Raw genomic sequence first — 15,132 nt, 5'->3', positions numbered from 1 at the left:
AGGAGAATTGCTTGAACCCGGGAGGCCAAGGTTGCAGTAAGCTGAGATCATGCCATTGCACTCCAGCCTGGGTGACAGAGCAAAACTCCGTCTCAAAAAAAAAAAAAAAATTCATAGAAACAGAAAGAAGGATGGTGATTATGGGGCCTGGGGGGAGGGGAAATTAGTTATTACTTAATGGGTACCGAGTCTCAGTTTTGCAAGATGAAAAAGTTCTGGAGATGTGTTGCGTAACAGTGTGAATATACTTGACTTTACTGAACTATACACTTAGAAACCGTTAAGATGGTAAAAGAAACAAACACAGTACTACCTGGATAGCTCACAGGTTTGTTAAGGAGAACTGGTTTACTCCACCTGGAAGAAATTCCAGTTTGGTAGAGTTTGAGGCAGAGGTTTACCTGCTCACTATTTATAGCACCAGTGTGTAGTAAAGTGCTTGGCATAAGGTAGTGCTTCATAAGGTTTTCGTTGTTGTTGTTTGAGACGTGTTGGGAACAGGCCCCCAAATCTGGCCATAAACTGGCCCCAAAACTGGCCATAAACAAAATCTCTGCAGCACTGTGACATGCTCATGATGGCCATGACACCCACGCTGAAGGTTGTGGGTTTACCGGAATAAAGGCAAGGAAAACCTGGCCCACCCAGGGCGGAAAACCACTTAAAGGCGTTCCTAAGCCACAAACAATGGCATGAGTGATCTGTGCCTTAAGGACATGTTCCTGCTGCAGATAACTAGCCAGAGCCCATCCTTTATTTCTGGCCCATCCCTTTGTTTCCCATAAGGAATACTTTTAGTTAATCTACAATCTGTAGAAACAATGCTTATCACTGGCTTGCTGTCAATAAATACATGGGTCAAACTCTGTTCGGGGCTCTCAGCTCTGAAGGCTGTCAGCCCCCTGATTTCCCACTTCTCACTCTATGTTTGTGTGTGTGTCTTTAATTCCTCTAGCGCTGCTGGGTTAGGGTCTCCATGACCGAGCTGGTCTCGGTAAGTGGTGCCCATACATGGGGCTCTATCCCAGGTCAAAGGGTCGCCAGAGCGACGGTTGGAGAATGTGGAATTAAGCTGGAGGACACCCGAGTACTCTTAAGCAATGCCCATGGTGAGTCAGAAAGGGAACACAGAAGCATCAGGGTAACAGTGGGACAAGTGTGGGCTCTGGTTTGTTCCACCTTGGAACCTTTTCACACTAATGATGAGGAGGAAGGAAAGTATAACAAAGTAACAGAAGAGGTAACAGCAGGTTTGTTTGCCAGCTAAAGCTAAAGTGGCAAAGGAGGAAGAGGTTCATCCCTACCCTTCTGCACCCCCTCATTATTTTGAAGAAAAAGAGTGGCCTGACCCTCCAGATCTTTGTTTTCTAGAGGACACTGGGTGAAAAGTAGTTGCCCCAGTGACTGTTAAAGCAGTTCCTTGAGCAACCGCTCTCAGTTCTATTCAGGCAGGAATTCAGCAAGCTAGATGAGAGGGTGATATAGAGGCTTGGCAGTTCCCTGTTAGGATACACCCCCTAGATCAATAGGGAAATATTATAGCTATATTTGAGCCTTTTCCTTTTAAATTACTCAAAGAATTTAAACAAGCTATTAATCAATATGAGCCAGGTCTATGCCCGAAGTGTAAAAAAGGAAAACATTGGGCTAATCAATGTCACTCTAAGTTTGATAAAGATGGGAACCCAATTTAGGAAACGCCATGAGGGGCCTGTCCCGGGCCCCGTTCCAACCTGGGGCATTTCTGGCTCAGGCCACTCCTTCACCCCTGTACAATGTCTGTCCCCCGCCACAGCTGGTAGTGCCGCAGTAGATTTGTGCTGCACAAAAGCTGTGAGTCTTCTGCCTGGGGAACCCCTGCAAAAAGTTCCAACAGGGGTCTGTGGACCCTTGCCAGCAGGGAGGATAGGATTACTTCTAGGTAGATCTAGTTTAAATTTAAAAGGACAGCAAGTACATATGGGAGTCATTGATTGAGATAACAATGGGGAAATTCAGATTGTTATATCTACTTCTGTTCCCTGGAAAGCAGAGCCAGGAGAGAGCATAGCACAGCTCCTGATTGTGCCGTATGTGGAAATGGGGAAAAGTGAAATTAAACGAACGGGAGGATTTGGAAGCACAAATAAACAAGGCAAAGCAGCTTTTTGGGTGAATCAAATTACTGATGAACGTCCTACCTGTGAAATAACTATTCAGGGAAAGAAATTTAAAGGTTTGATAGATACAGGAGCAGACATTTCAATCATTTCTCTATGGCACTGGCCATCTGCGTGGCCAATTCAACCCGCTCAATTTAACCTAGTTGGAGTTGGTAAAGCCTCTGAAGTATATCAAAGTAGTTATATTTTGCATTATGAAGGGCCCGATGGACAACCTGGGACTATTCAATCAATTGTAACTTCTGTACCTAAAAATTTATGGGGAAGAGATTACAACAATGGGGAGCACAAGTTCTAATTACAGAGCAATTATATAGCCCTCAAAGTCAACATATGATGCATGAAATGGGGTATGTCCCTGGTATGGGACTAGAAAAAAATTTGCAAGGTTTGAAGGAACTGCTTCAAATGGAAAGACAAAGTTCCTGCCAAGGTTTAGTGTATCATTTTTGATGGCAGCCATTGTTAAGCCTCCAGAACCTATACCTTTAAAATGGTTAACAGATAAGCCAATTTGGATAGAACAATGGCCACTGAGTAAAGAGAAACTGGAGGCTTTAGCAGACTTAGTTACTGAACAATTAGAAAAAGGACACATGGCTCCCAACATTTTCCCCTTGGAATTCTCTAGTTTTTGTAATTAAGAAAAAATCAGGTAAATGGAGAATGTTAACTGACTTAAGGGCCATTAATTCAGTTATACAACCTATGGGGACATTACAGCCAGGACTGCCTTCTCCTGCTATGATTCAAAAAAATTGGCCTTTAATAGTCATAGATTTAAAAGACTGTTTCTTTACTATCACCTTAGCTGAGCAAGACTGTGAACGGTTTGCATTTACAATACCTGTGGTAAACAACCTGCAACCTGCTAAGTGTTTTCATTGGAAAGTGTTGCCACAAGTCATGTTAAACAGTCCAACAATTTGCCAGACTTATGTAGTGCAAGCAATTGAACCTACTCATAAAAAATTTTCAGTGTTACATTATTCATTATATGGATGATACACTTTGTGCTGCCCCTACTCGAGAAATATTACTCCAATGTTACGATCACTTGCAAAATTTGATTTCTTGCCCTGGTTTAATTATAGCTCCTGACAAAATTCAGACTACTACTCCTTACTCCTACTTGGGGACCTTAGTAAATGATACTACCATTGTGCCACAGAAAGTAACCATACGTAGAAATCAACTGAAAACATTAAATGACTTCCAAAAATTACTAGGGGACAGTAATTGGATACAACCTGCTCTAGGCATTCCTACCTATGCCATGAGTAAACTCTTTTCTATCCTTAGAGGAGATCCTAGTCTCACTAGCCCTCGGCAATTAACAAAGGAGGCCGAGGCAGAGTTACAGCTGCTTGAAAAGCAAGTGCATAAGACTCGAATAAATAGAATAGATCCAGAAAAGACTCTAGATTTGCTAATTTTTTCAATTCAGCATTCACCTACTGGTGTTACTGTCCAAGAGCAGGACTTAGTAGAATGGCTTTGTCTTCCACATACTAATTCATGGACTCTAACTCCTTATTTGGATCAAATTGCTACTATGATAGGAAATGGGAGAACTCAGGTTGTTAAATTACATGGATATGATCCTGGAAAAGTTATTGTCCCTCTCACAAAGGCACAAATACAGCAAACTTTTTTTTTTTGAGACGGAGTCTCACTCTATCACCCAGGCTGGAGTGCAGTGGTGCAATCTCGGCTCACTGCAAGCTCCGCCTCCCAGGTTCACGCCATTCTCCTGCCTCAGCCTCCCGAGTAGCTGGGACTACAGGCACCCGCCACCATACCCAGCTAATTTTTTTTTTTTTTTTTTTTTTTTTTTTTGTATTTTTAGTAGAGACAGGGTTTCGCTGTGTTAGCCAGGATGGTGTCAATCTCCTGACCTCGTGATCCGCCCACCTCAGCCTCCCAAAGTGCTGGGATAACAGGCGTGAGCCACCGCGCCTGGCCAGCAAACTTTTATAAATAGTCTTACTTGGCAAACTCATTTAGCTGATTTCATGGGTGTTCTTGATAATCATTTTCTGAAAACAAAATTATTTCAATTTTTGAAAGTAACTAATTGGATTTTCCCTAAAATAAGTAATTTAAACCAATTGAAAGTGCTGAAAATGTCTTCACAGATGGGTCTAGCAATGGTAAAGCTTCTTATTCTGGCTCAAAAGGTAAAGTTTTTCAGACGCCCTATACTTCAGCTCAAAAAGTCAAGCTTGTAGCTGTAATTGAGGTATTGACTGCTTTTGATATGCCTATTAATGTGATTTCTGATTCTTCACACGTGGTTCATTCCACACAATTAATTGAAAATGCTTAGTTACGATTTCATACAGATGAGCAACTGATGACTTTATTTACCCAATTACAAACAGCAGTTAGGAGTAGAATGCACCCTTTTTACATCACTCACATTAGGGCTCATACACCTCTTCCAGGACCTTTAACTGAAGGGAATCAAATGGCTGATCACTTAGTTGCTACTGCAATATCTAATGCTAGACACTGTCACAATTTAACCCATGTTAATGCCTCTGGTCTCAAACGCAGATACAGCATTACCTGGAAAGAAGCTAAAGCTATTATCCAACGATGCCCAACTTGCCAAATGGTACATTCCTCATCTTGCATAGGAGGAGTTAATCCTTGAGGATTGGAACCTAATTCTCTTTGGCAAATGGAAGTCACACATGTTCCCTCCTTTGGGAGACTAGCTTATGTACATGTATGTGTGGACACCTTTTCTCACTTTGTCTGGGCTACATGCCAATCAGGAGAGTCTTCTGCCTGTGTTAAATGTCACCTTTTGCAGTGTTTTGCAGTGATGGGCATTCCAGCTTCTATTAAAACAGATAATGCCCCAGGCTATACTCGCCAAGCTCTAGCTACATTTTTCTCTATATAGAATATTAAACACATTACTGGCATCCCATATAATTCTTGAGGAGAAGCCATAGTAGAAAGAACGAATCTCTCCCTGAAACGACAATTGCAAAAGCAGACTGATGGAAACAGGGACTACGGAATACCCCATATGCAATTGACTCTAGCATTATTGACTTTAAATTTTTTGAGCCTGCCTAAAAGCCAGATGCTATCAGCAGCTGAACAGCATCTACAGAAACCAGCTACAAAGACAGAAGCAGAACAACTGGTTTGGTGAAGAGATCCGATAACAAAAAATTTGGAAATAGGTAAAATAATAACTTGGGGTAGAGGTTATGCTTGTGTTTCTCCAGGCCAGAATCAACAGCCAAGTTGGATATCATCAAGACGCCTGAAACCTTATCATGAGCCAGATGCCAAGGAAGAGATTCTGGGAGGATCCCGAGGATCCCCTGGTTGCAGCCATGTCAAGACTGATGCTGAGGAGAACCCCAACTGTCATGAGCAACACCTGTTGAACTGAGCCACCTACCTGGGGACAGATCAAGAAGCTGTCACAGATGGTGGACGAAAACCTGAGGAAAGCGGGACAACCAGTCACAATGAGTAATTTTATGATAGCGGTGATCACCATTGCCATGAGTATTCCTTCAACAAGGACTGACACAGAGAACAATTATACTTATTGGGCATATTTATCAATCTTGGCTGGCAGTAATGCCTGGATGTAATCACTCTATGACATAGTTACACATGCTTTCTGATCTCAGTATTTACCATAATAAATCAGCTCCTATAATTGAGGCATACCGCCCTCAAAAACCTATTTGTAAACAGAATTGGACCTGGCCAGAAATAATTAATGTACTTGTTTGGGAAGATTGCATTGCAGAACAGGCAGAGGTGCTGCACAATGATTCCTATGGAATCATTATTGATTGGTAATAAGGGGATGTTTAGCTTGAATTGCACTTCTCAGTCTGCATGCCACAGCCACACTATGTTCAGCTGGTCTAAACAAAATGGTCAGATGGTAGAAATGGTAAGAAATACAGCAAGAGTTCCTGTTATCTGGAAACATGGTGGTATAGTACCACCTCAACCTCAAATGATATGGCCCACTGTAGGAGCTAAACATAAGGATTTGTGGAAACTATTAATGGCTTTTAATAAGATCAAAATGTGGGAAAGAATAAAAAAGTATCTAGAAGGACACTCTACAAACTTGTCTTTGGATATTGCAAAATTAAAAGAACAAATATTTAAAGCATCCTCGGCACACCTGACCTTAATACCAGGAACTGGAGTGCTTGAAGGAGCTACCAACGGATTAGCAGCAAGTAACCCATTAAAATAGATAAAAATACTTGGAAGCTCTGTGATTTCAATGATGATTGTGCTTTTAGTCCATGTAGTTTGTCTTTGTATAGTCTGCAGATGCAGATTCCGATTCCTGCGAGAAGTAGCTCACTGTGATAAAGCTGCCTTTGCTTTTATCATCTTGCAAAAGCAACAAGGGGGAACATGTTGGGAACAGGCCCCCACATCTGGCCATAAACTGGCCCCAAAACTGGCCATAAACAAAATCTCTGCAGCACTGTGACATGCTTGTGATGGCCATGATGCCCACGCTGAAGGTTGTGGGTTTACTGGAATGAGGGCAAGGAATACCTGGTCCACCCAGGGCAGAAAACCACTTAAAGGCGTTCCTAAACCACAAACAATAGCATGAGTGATCTGTGCCTTAAGGACATGGTCCTGCTGCAGATAACTAGCCAGAGCCCATCCCTTTGTTTTGGCCCATCCCTTTATTTCCCATAAGGAATACTTTTAGTTAATCTATAATCTATAGAAATAATGCTTATCACTGGTATGCTGTCAATAAATATGTGGGTCAAACTCTGTTCGGGGCTGTCAGCTCTGAAAGCTGTCAGCCCCCTGATTTCCCACTCCGCACTGTATATTTCTGTGTGTGTGTCTTTAATTCCTCTAGCACCGCTGGGTTAGGGTCTCCATGACTGAGCTGGTCTCGGCAGAGATGGAATCTCACTCGGTCACCAGGCTGGAGTGCAGTGGCGTGATCTCGGCTCAGTGCAACCTCCACCTCCCAGGTTCAAGCATTCTCCTGCCTCAGCCTCCTGAGTAGCTGGGACTACAGGTGCATGCCACCAAGCCCAGCTAATTTTTCTATTTTTTAGTAGAGATGGGGTTTCACCATGTTGGCCAGGATGGTCTCAATCTCTTGACCTCGTGATCCACCTGCCTTGGCCTCTCAAAGTGCTGAGATTACAGGCGTGAGCCACTGCGCCTGGCCGTGCTTCATAAGTATTTGCTAAATGGATGCAAAATCATTAGTATAGCCTTAGAAAAATATGGGTTTAAATTATCTCAATGAAACATGAAATTTCAAAACCCAAATTTTGACATAAAAGATATATTGTTTCTTTTAAGCTCCCTGTGAATTTGCAATCATTTGAAAGTAGAAAGTTCAAAACAAACACAAAAGTGTTAGCTCTTTTCTCCCAATCTGTTCCCTGTTTCTGAAAGGCCTGGAAGAGAAGAGGAATAAAAGGAGAAAGGAAAAGAAGCAGGGTGGAAAGTAATACATAAAAACTGGCCCCTTACAATTGGCAATATTTAATTAAATCATATAGATTATCCAATGGTGTTACTGTTCAATTTTTTTGTATATTTAGTAGAGATGGGATTTCACTGTGTTAGCCAGGATGGCCTCAATCTCCTGACCTCAAGATTTGCCCGCCTCGGCCTCCCAGAGTGCTGGGATTACAGGCGTGAGCCACTGCACCCGGCCATTTTTGTTGATTTTTTATTTTTTATTTTTTTTGAGATGGAGTCTCACTGTGTCACCCAGGCTGAAGTGCAGCGGCACAATCTCGGCTCTGTTCAATTCTTGATTTTGATAATTGCACCATGATGAATTAAGAGAATCTTAGTCCATTCAGGCTGTAATAACCAAATACCATGGACTGGGTGGCTTCTAAACAACAGAAATTTATTTCTCATAGTTCTGGAGGCTGGGAAGTTCAAGATCAAGACACCAGCAGTGTTGGTATCTGGTGAAGGCCACTTTCCCATGGATGGCACCTTTTTGCTGTGTCCTTGCAAGGTGGAAGGTGCAAGGCAGCTCTCAGGTGCTCTATTATAAAGACACTAATCCCAAACCCCCACCTCCTAATACTATCTCTTTGGGGCTTGGGATTTCAGTGTATGAATTTAGGGGAACCACAAGCATTCAGATCAAAGCAGAGAATGTCCCTGTTTTTAGGAAGTCCACGCTGAAGTATTTAGGAGTAGAAGGGCATCATGTCTGCAACTTAATGCTAAAACAGTTTAGAAAAAAATACGCTTGGATATATTGAGAGAATGAAAGAGCAAACATGAAGTGTTAACATCTAGGTGAAAGGCATGTGGGAATTCTGTGCACCATTCTTGCAGCTTTTCTGTAAATCTGAAATTATGTCAAAATAAAAAGTTAAAAAAATACTGGCCCATTTGCAAATCTAGTGGTCCTCTCTGGTCTATAAATAATCAGCAAACTGGGCCTTTGAGGTGCCATCTCAGCCCTTTTCTGTGGAGAGGTGGATACCTGTTCTCCATCTTCTACTTTGCCCCTATTCTGCTGTCATCCTAGATCATTCTCATCCTACACGTGGCCTCTTGGCCACTCCCCTCTCCACCTCCATGACTTTCTCCTCCATGTCACCTCAGCCACTCACTCTCCTGGTCATACCCCAAGCCACCTCCCAAATCACTACTTAGATAGCAACCTCTCAACCATCCAATTAGCCTGCTCAACTACTCTCACCTACCTGTTCTCTAATCTTCACTGCCTCTGACTCCTCATCTTCAATTCCAAGGTTATATAGTTAAACCACATTTTTGCAATATTTATTTATTTATGTATTTATTCATTTATTTATATGTTTTGGGTTTTTTGGTTTTTTTTTTTGAGACAGAGTCTCGCTCTGTTGCCCAGGCTGGAGTGCAGTGGCGCGATCTTGACTCACTGCAACCTCCGCCTCCCAGGTTCAAGTGATTCTCCTGCCTCAGCCTCCCGAGTAGCTAGGACTACAGGAGCATGCCACCACACCCAGCTAATTTTTTTGTATTTTTAGTAGAGACAGGGTTTCACCGTGTTAGCCAGGATGGTCTCAATCTCCTGACATCATGATGTGCCCGCCTTGGCCTCCCAGAGTGCTGGGATTACAGGCATGAGCCACTGCACCTGGCCGTTTTTGTTTGTTCATTTGTTTTTTGTTTTTTGTGTTTTTGAGATAGAGTCTCACTCTGTTGCCCAGGCTGGAGTGCAGTGGCTCAATCTCAGCTCACTGCAACCTCCACCTCCCCAGTTGAAGCGATTCACCTGCCTCAGCCTCTCGAGTAGCTGGGATTACAGGTGCCCACCACCACGCTTGGCTAATTTTTGTATTTTTAGTAGAGACGGGGTTTCACCATGTTGGCTACGCTGGTCCCAAACTCCTGACCTCATGATCTGCCTGCCTCGACCTCCCAAAATGCTGGGATTACAGGCATGAGCCACCGTGCCTGGCCTATTCATTTATTTGTTTTGAGATGGTCTCACTGTTGCCCAGGCTGAGTGCAGTGGGGTAATCATGACTCACTGTAGCCTCAACCTCCCAGGCTTAAACAATCCTCCCACCTCAGCTTCCTGAGTAGCTGGGACTATAGGCATGCACCACCACACCCAGCTAATTTTACTTTTTGTAGAGAAGGGGTCTTGCTATGTTACCCAGGTTGGTCTCAAATGCCTGGACTCAAGCAATCCTCCCACCTCAGCCTCCTAAATTACTGGGATTACAGGCATAAGCGACTGCTCCTATCTTTTGCCCCCTTTTGCCTTTCTTTCCATCCCATTCACTCAGCAAACCCTAACCCTGTATGAAGCCAGCTCTATTCTCTTGTTGGAGCTATACTTCAGCTGCTGGATTGTGCTTGAGAAGTAACGTGTGTTTAAGTGGGTGCCCCAGTCTCAGGTGGGCCTTCAGCACTGTCAGATAATCTTCCCCAGTAAGTTTATCCTTCCTTTCTTCATGAAGTTGTACTTGACCCACCCCCACACCCCCAAAAAAGAGAGAAAAAAATAAGTGCCCTCAGATGGAAATTTGCATTAGCTCCCCACCGTCAAGTCTTTAAACTCAGTGTCCTCAGCACTAGTTCTTTCCTCCAGCTCCCTGTAACAGTGGAGGGTGTTCCACCTTCCCGGCCGAGGCTGGTCCCTCTGCTGGAGGGACAGAGACAGCTGCTTAAGGTTTCCACCTCTCAGTGAGGACCTTACTATCACCCCTCTCAGACCTTGGTCTTTAACCTCTAACTTTCTACAGCTGCCCTTTCATAAACACATCTCCTTTGGTGGTGAGGAGTTAAAACCAAGTTCCCATCTAAGGGCACCTATTTTTAGCCCCTTTGAAGTAGTGAGATCATCTATGGAGAATAAAGGAGGAGATAGAAAAGTCTTCCCCATCCATCTAAACAAAACAACCCCCTGGAGCCCCCCTTCCCTTACAGTTACTGCCCTCTTTCTCACCTGCTTTCAGCCAGATTTCTTGAAGGAGTCATCTATTGTCTTTCTCTGTGTTTCTGTATCTCCTATTCATTCCTCTGCCGTTCTCTTACCTCTGGTAATTCACCAAAACAGCTGTGGCCAAGATCATGGCAGCTTTCTTGGTTTTTTGTTTTTGTTTGTTTGTTTGTTTTAGATGGAGTCTCGCTCTGTCGCCCAGGCTGGAGTGCAGTGGTGCGATCTCGGCTCACTGCAACCTCCACCTCCCAGGTTCAAGCAATTCTCCTGCCTCAGCCTCCTGAGTAGCTGGGATTACAGGCACCTGTGGCGGGAGCACTTGGCACTCCCTTCTGTGACCTCCTGGGCTCAAGCAATCTTTCTGCCTCGGCCTCCTAAGTAGCTGGGACCACAGGTGCAAGCCACGACATCAAGTTATTTTTTCTATTTTTTTAGAGACAGAGTCTGACTATGTTGACCAGGCTGGTCTGAAACTCTTAGGCTGTCAATCCTCCCATCTCACGCCCAGCTAATTTTTGTATTTTTAGTAGAGATGGGGTTTCACCTTGCTGGCCAGGCTGGTCTCACACTCTTGACCTCAGGTGATCCACCAGCCTTGGCCTCCCAAAGTGTTGGGATTACAGGCGTGAGCCGCCGTGCCCAGCCGCCTTCTTGTTTTTAAATCCTGTGGACAGGTTTAATCCCGTCTCCACCTCCCTATAGCACTTGGCACTCCCTTATAAGACTCCCTGTCTTATAAAGCAACATTTCCCCAGTACCTGGCATAGGGCCTGGTACATAGTAGGTGCTCAACAAATTTTATTTTATATTTATATTGAAACAGAATTCTTTGAATTGAGGAATATAGCATCTTAGGGCCTAAAGAATCTGGCCACCGCCTTCATCTTTTCACTTATCTCCTACCCAAACCCTAGGCTCCAACTATACTACATAGTTGCAATTCTCCAAACCAGCCAAACTCCTACTTGTCCATATTTTTTAAATGTGCTGTTTACTGTCTGGGAGTCCTTTTCAGGGACACCTACTCCAGTTCTCCACATTGTCTCCCTGGTGAAACTTTTGCTCTTTTGTTAGTTTGAAAATCACTTTCTTTAGGAAGTCCTTCTTAATTCCCCCTAGCAGAGCTGTCTTCTCCCTCCAAGCTTCTCCTAGATTCTTTCCACAGACCACAGCTATCAGTGATTCCCAAGCATGTTCAGAGAAACAATGGTTCCAAAGTTGTTCATGAAACGGTTGCACTGGCTCATAAATTTGGGAAATGCTGAGTTAAACTGGTTTTTTGTTTCTTTTCTTGAGAGAGGGTCTCACTTTGTCACCCAGGCTAGACTGCAGTGGCAAGATCATAGTTCACTGCAGCCTTGACCTCCTGGGCTCAAGCAATCCTTCTGCCTTGGCCTCCTAAGTAGCTGGGACCACAGGTGCAAACCACAACATCGAGTTATTTATTTTATTTTTTTAGAGACAGGGTCTCATTATGTTGACCAGGCTGGTCTGAAACTCTCAGGCTGTCAATTCTCCCATCTCAGCCCCACAAAGTGCTGGGATTGAAGGTGTGAGCCATTGTGCCCAGCCTAAACTGGTTTTCTAGATTTCTTTGCTACAGGACTTCTCAGAGCTTTTGCATTGCTTACTTTCATTAGTAACTTCCAATATAATTTGTAACATTTCTCAAACTTAATTAACCAAAGAACAACTCCCCATTTTTGTGGAGCATTTTTTGGCACTACCACATAGATCATTTCAGAACCTTTGTCTTGTCGTAGAACTTGCCCTATTTTATAATTATTTTGTGCAGGCCTCTCCCCTTCTAAACTGTGGGCTGCTTAAGGCAGAGACAGTATTTTATTTATCTCTGGATGCACAGTGCCTAATATATAATAGCTACTCAATACATGTTGGTTGAAAGAATATGGGAAAGGGAAGGTAAGAGAGGAAGGGAAAGAATGGTGAAATAAGAGGAAGAAGGCTTCTTGAGGCTGGGCGTGGTGACTCACACCTGTAATCCCAGCACTTTGGGAGGCCAAGGTGGGTGGATCACCTCGGTCAGGAGTTCGAGAGCAGCCTAGCCAACATGGTAAAACCCCAACTCTACTAAAAATACAAAAATTAGCCAGGCATGGTGGTGGGTGCCTGTAATCCCAGCTAATCGGGAGGCCGGGGCAGTAGAATCGCTTGAACCTGGGAGGCAGAGGTTGCAGTGAGCCAAGATCGCACCACTGCACTCCAGCCTGGATGAAAGAGCAAGACTCTGTCTAAAAAAAAAAGAAGAAGCCTTCTTGATTTTTACATTTAACATCCCAGAAACCCAGTACTTAGATTCTACCATAAATATTTTATTCTACTTGCTTCATCACATCTATCCATCTATCCATCCCTTGCATCAGCCATGGATCCATCTTCACTTCCTTTTTACTTGTGTGTGTTTGCAAGCTTATTTTTCCTCAGATCGTGGAAACACCTTAATTCTGAAATCCTCTTGGAACAAGCATCCTGATAGACTGTATTGTTCAGCTCCTCCTTGCTCATTCCCAGCACCTCCCACTCTTCCCCTGACACAGGCAGGCCTCTCTTTGTGGAATGAGCGGTGCCTCCTAGAGGGAGGGAACTTTTTAGAGGACGAAGAGTCTGCCCGCCCCAGGGGTCAGAGACTCTGCTTGCTCGCTCTCATTACCATGTTTAATTTTAAGGAAAGTGCAGGATGTTTCCAGACTTGGGTTTTCCCGCTTCTCAAAGGAAAGGTTGAGGCCTAGGATTCCATAAGGTCCTCCCTATCCCAGGATAATTATTACTGACCAAAGAAGGGATTGCATTGACCAAACTCTTGCCCACTGGAACTGCTCCCAGGGAGGGTCAGGTGATGTCACCTTCCCCAGGAGCCAGGGGGCAGGTGTGAAGTCCCTGGGCAGACACCCCTGTGTTGATCTCGCTTCTTGAGGAGGGAGAGCCTTGTGTGTTGAATGCTGAGAGGGCTTTAGAATGGCCGAGACTCCATTTCTAACCAGCTGTGTGGCTTTGGGAAGACCCCTCACCTCCTGGACTCTCAGTATCCTAGTCTATGAAAAAGGGGATTATACTCTCTCACATCTGGAAGGGTTGGCTGAGATAAGGCTGGTAGGGCACAGGCCACGGTACAGAAAGGGGGCACGACAAATGTGAGTCATCCCCATCCCCGCCTTCAGCCAGGCAGAGGGCAGCAGGCCAGGGAGCCCATGTTTGTCTGCCAGTGTTGCCAGCACAGGTGTCTGGGCCAATGAGGGTGCATCTCCTCTCACAGAGGCACTATTGTTCCCACCAGGGGAGCTGGATGTGAGCGTGACTCTTGGGAAGGGAGGAGGGAAGATTAGAGGCACTAGAAGGGCTGTGAGCAGAAGATAATGCTGCAGAAAGCTCTGCTCCCCCAGAACGACCTCGTGGCCTGCTAGTATCCCGAAAAGTTCTGTGCAGCCCACTTCTATCAGGGCTGGGCCATTAACTCAAAAGTGTTCTTGGTGCACAGGAATGTTCTTTGTGACGGAGTCTATCACCCAGCATTGACAGAGCCTCTTCTGAGCCCTCATGGTTCCTTCCCACGGGGCAGCCTGGGCTCTCATTCTCATGATCTCCAAGGAGCCTCACACTCTATGAAGTACCTGGGGAAAAAACCATCATCCCATCTGTATTCGTTTGCTATGGCTGCCATCACAAAGTACCGTAGACCGGGTGGCTTAAACAACAGAAATTCATTTTCTCACAGTTCTGGAAGCTGGAAGTCTGAGATCAAGGAGTTGGCAGAATCAGTATCCTCTGCGGCCTTTCTCCTTTCTTTGTAGGTGGCATTCTCTCCCTGTGTCTTCCCATGGTCTTCCCACTGTAACTGTCTGTGTCCTCTTCTTATAAGGATACCAACCATATTGAATTAGGGCCCACACTAATGACCTCATTTTAACTTAATTGCCTCTTTAAAGGCACAATCTGTAAATAACAGTCACATTCTGAGGTCCTGGGGGTTAGAGCTTCCACATATGGATTGGGTGGGTGGGGAGTGGACAGATGCAGTTTGGCCCATGTAGCATCTTACAGGTGAAACAACTGAGGCCTAAGAGGGTCAGTGGCTCGTACTGGGCGGGGCCAGACCTAGAATCAGGACAGGAGACCCTCCCTCTCTGCCTCCACTCACAACCCAGCCTCCACTTGCCTGTCCCAAAGAGGAAGAGGATGGTGGGTGAGGGCAGTCGTCCGTCTGACTCCCCACCAAACCTCCCAGCTGGTGGCAGTGACAGGTCAGGCAAGCCACTGTGCTGAGCACAGACAGGAATAGCAGAAGGGGAGACATTCTCTAGGGCAGTGCTTTTCAAACTTTTATATGCGTGGGGGAATTATTATACCTGGTAAACTCCATTAAAATTATTTATTTATTTATTTATTTATTTATTTATTTATTTATTTATTTATTTTTGGGTTTTTTTGAGTCAGGGTTTCGCTGTGTTGCCCAGGCTGGAGTGTACTGGCTGTTCACAGGTACAATCATAGCTTACT

General features: G+C 44.5%; 1 protein-coding gene across 1 annotated transcript in view; it reads left to right on the top strand.

Moving 5' to 3' along the window:
- The first annotated feature begins 953 nt into the window (after positions 1-953).
- Positions 954-15,132, top strand: part of RLBP1 (retinaldehyde binding protein 1) — a 29,999-nt gene continuing 15,820 nt past the window's right edge. The window contains exon 1 of the mRNA XM_054667903.2: positions 954-1,109. The gene's annotated coding sequence lies outside the window, so the exon portion shown is untranslated. The remainder of the gene's footprint in view (positions 1,110-15,132) is intronic.

Source organism: Pan troglodytes, chromosome 16 (assembly GCF_028858775.2).
Source record: "Pan troglodytes isolate AG18354 chromosome 16, NHGRI_mPanTro3-v2.0_pri, whole genome shotgun sequence".
In the NCBI taxonomy this organism is placed as follows: Eukaryota; Metazoa; Chordata; class Mammalia; order Primates; family Hominidae; genus Pan; species Pan troglodytes.
This window is presented reverse-complemented; position numbering and strand designations above follow the sequence as displayed.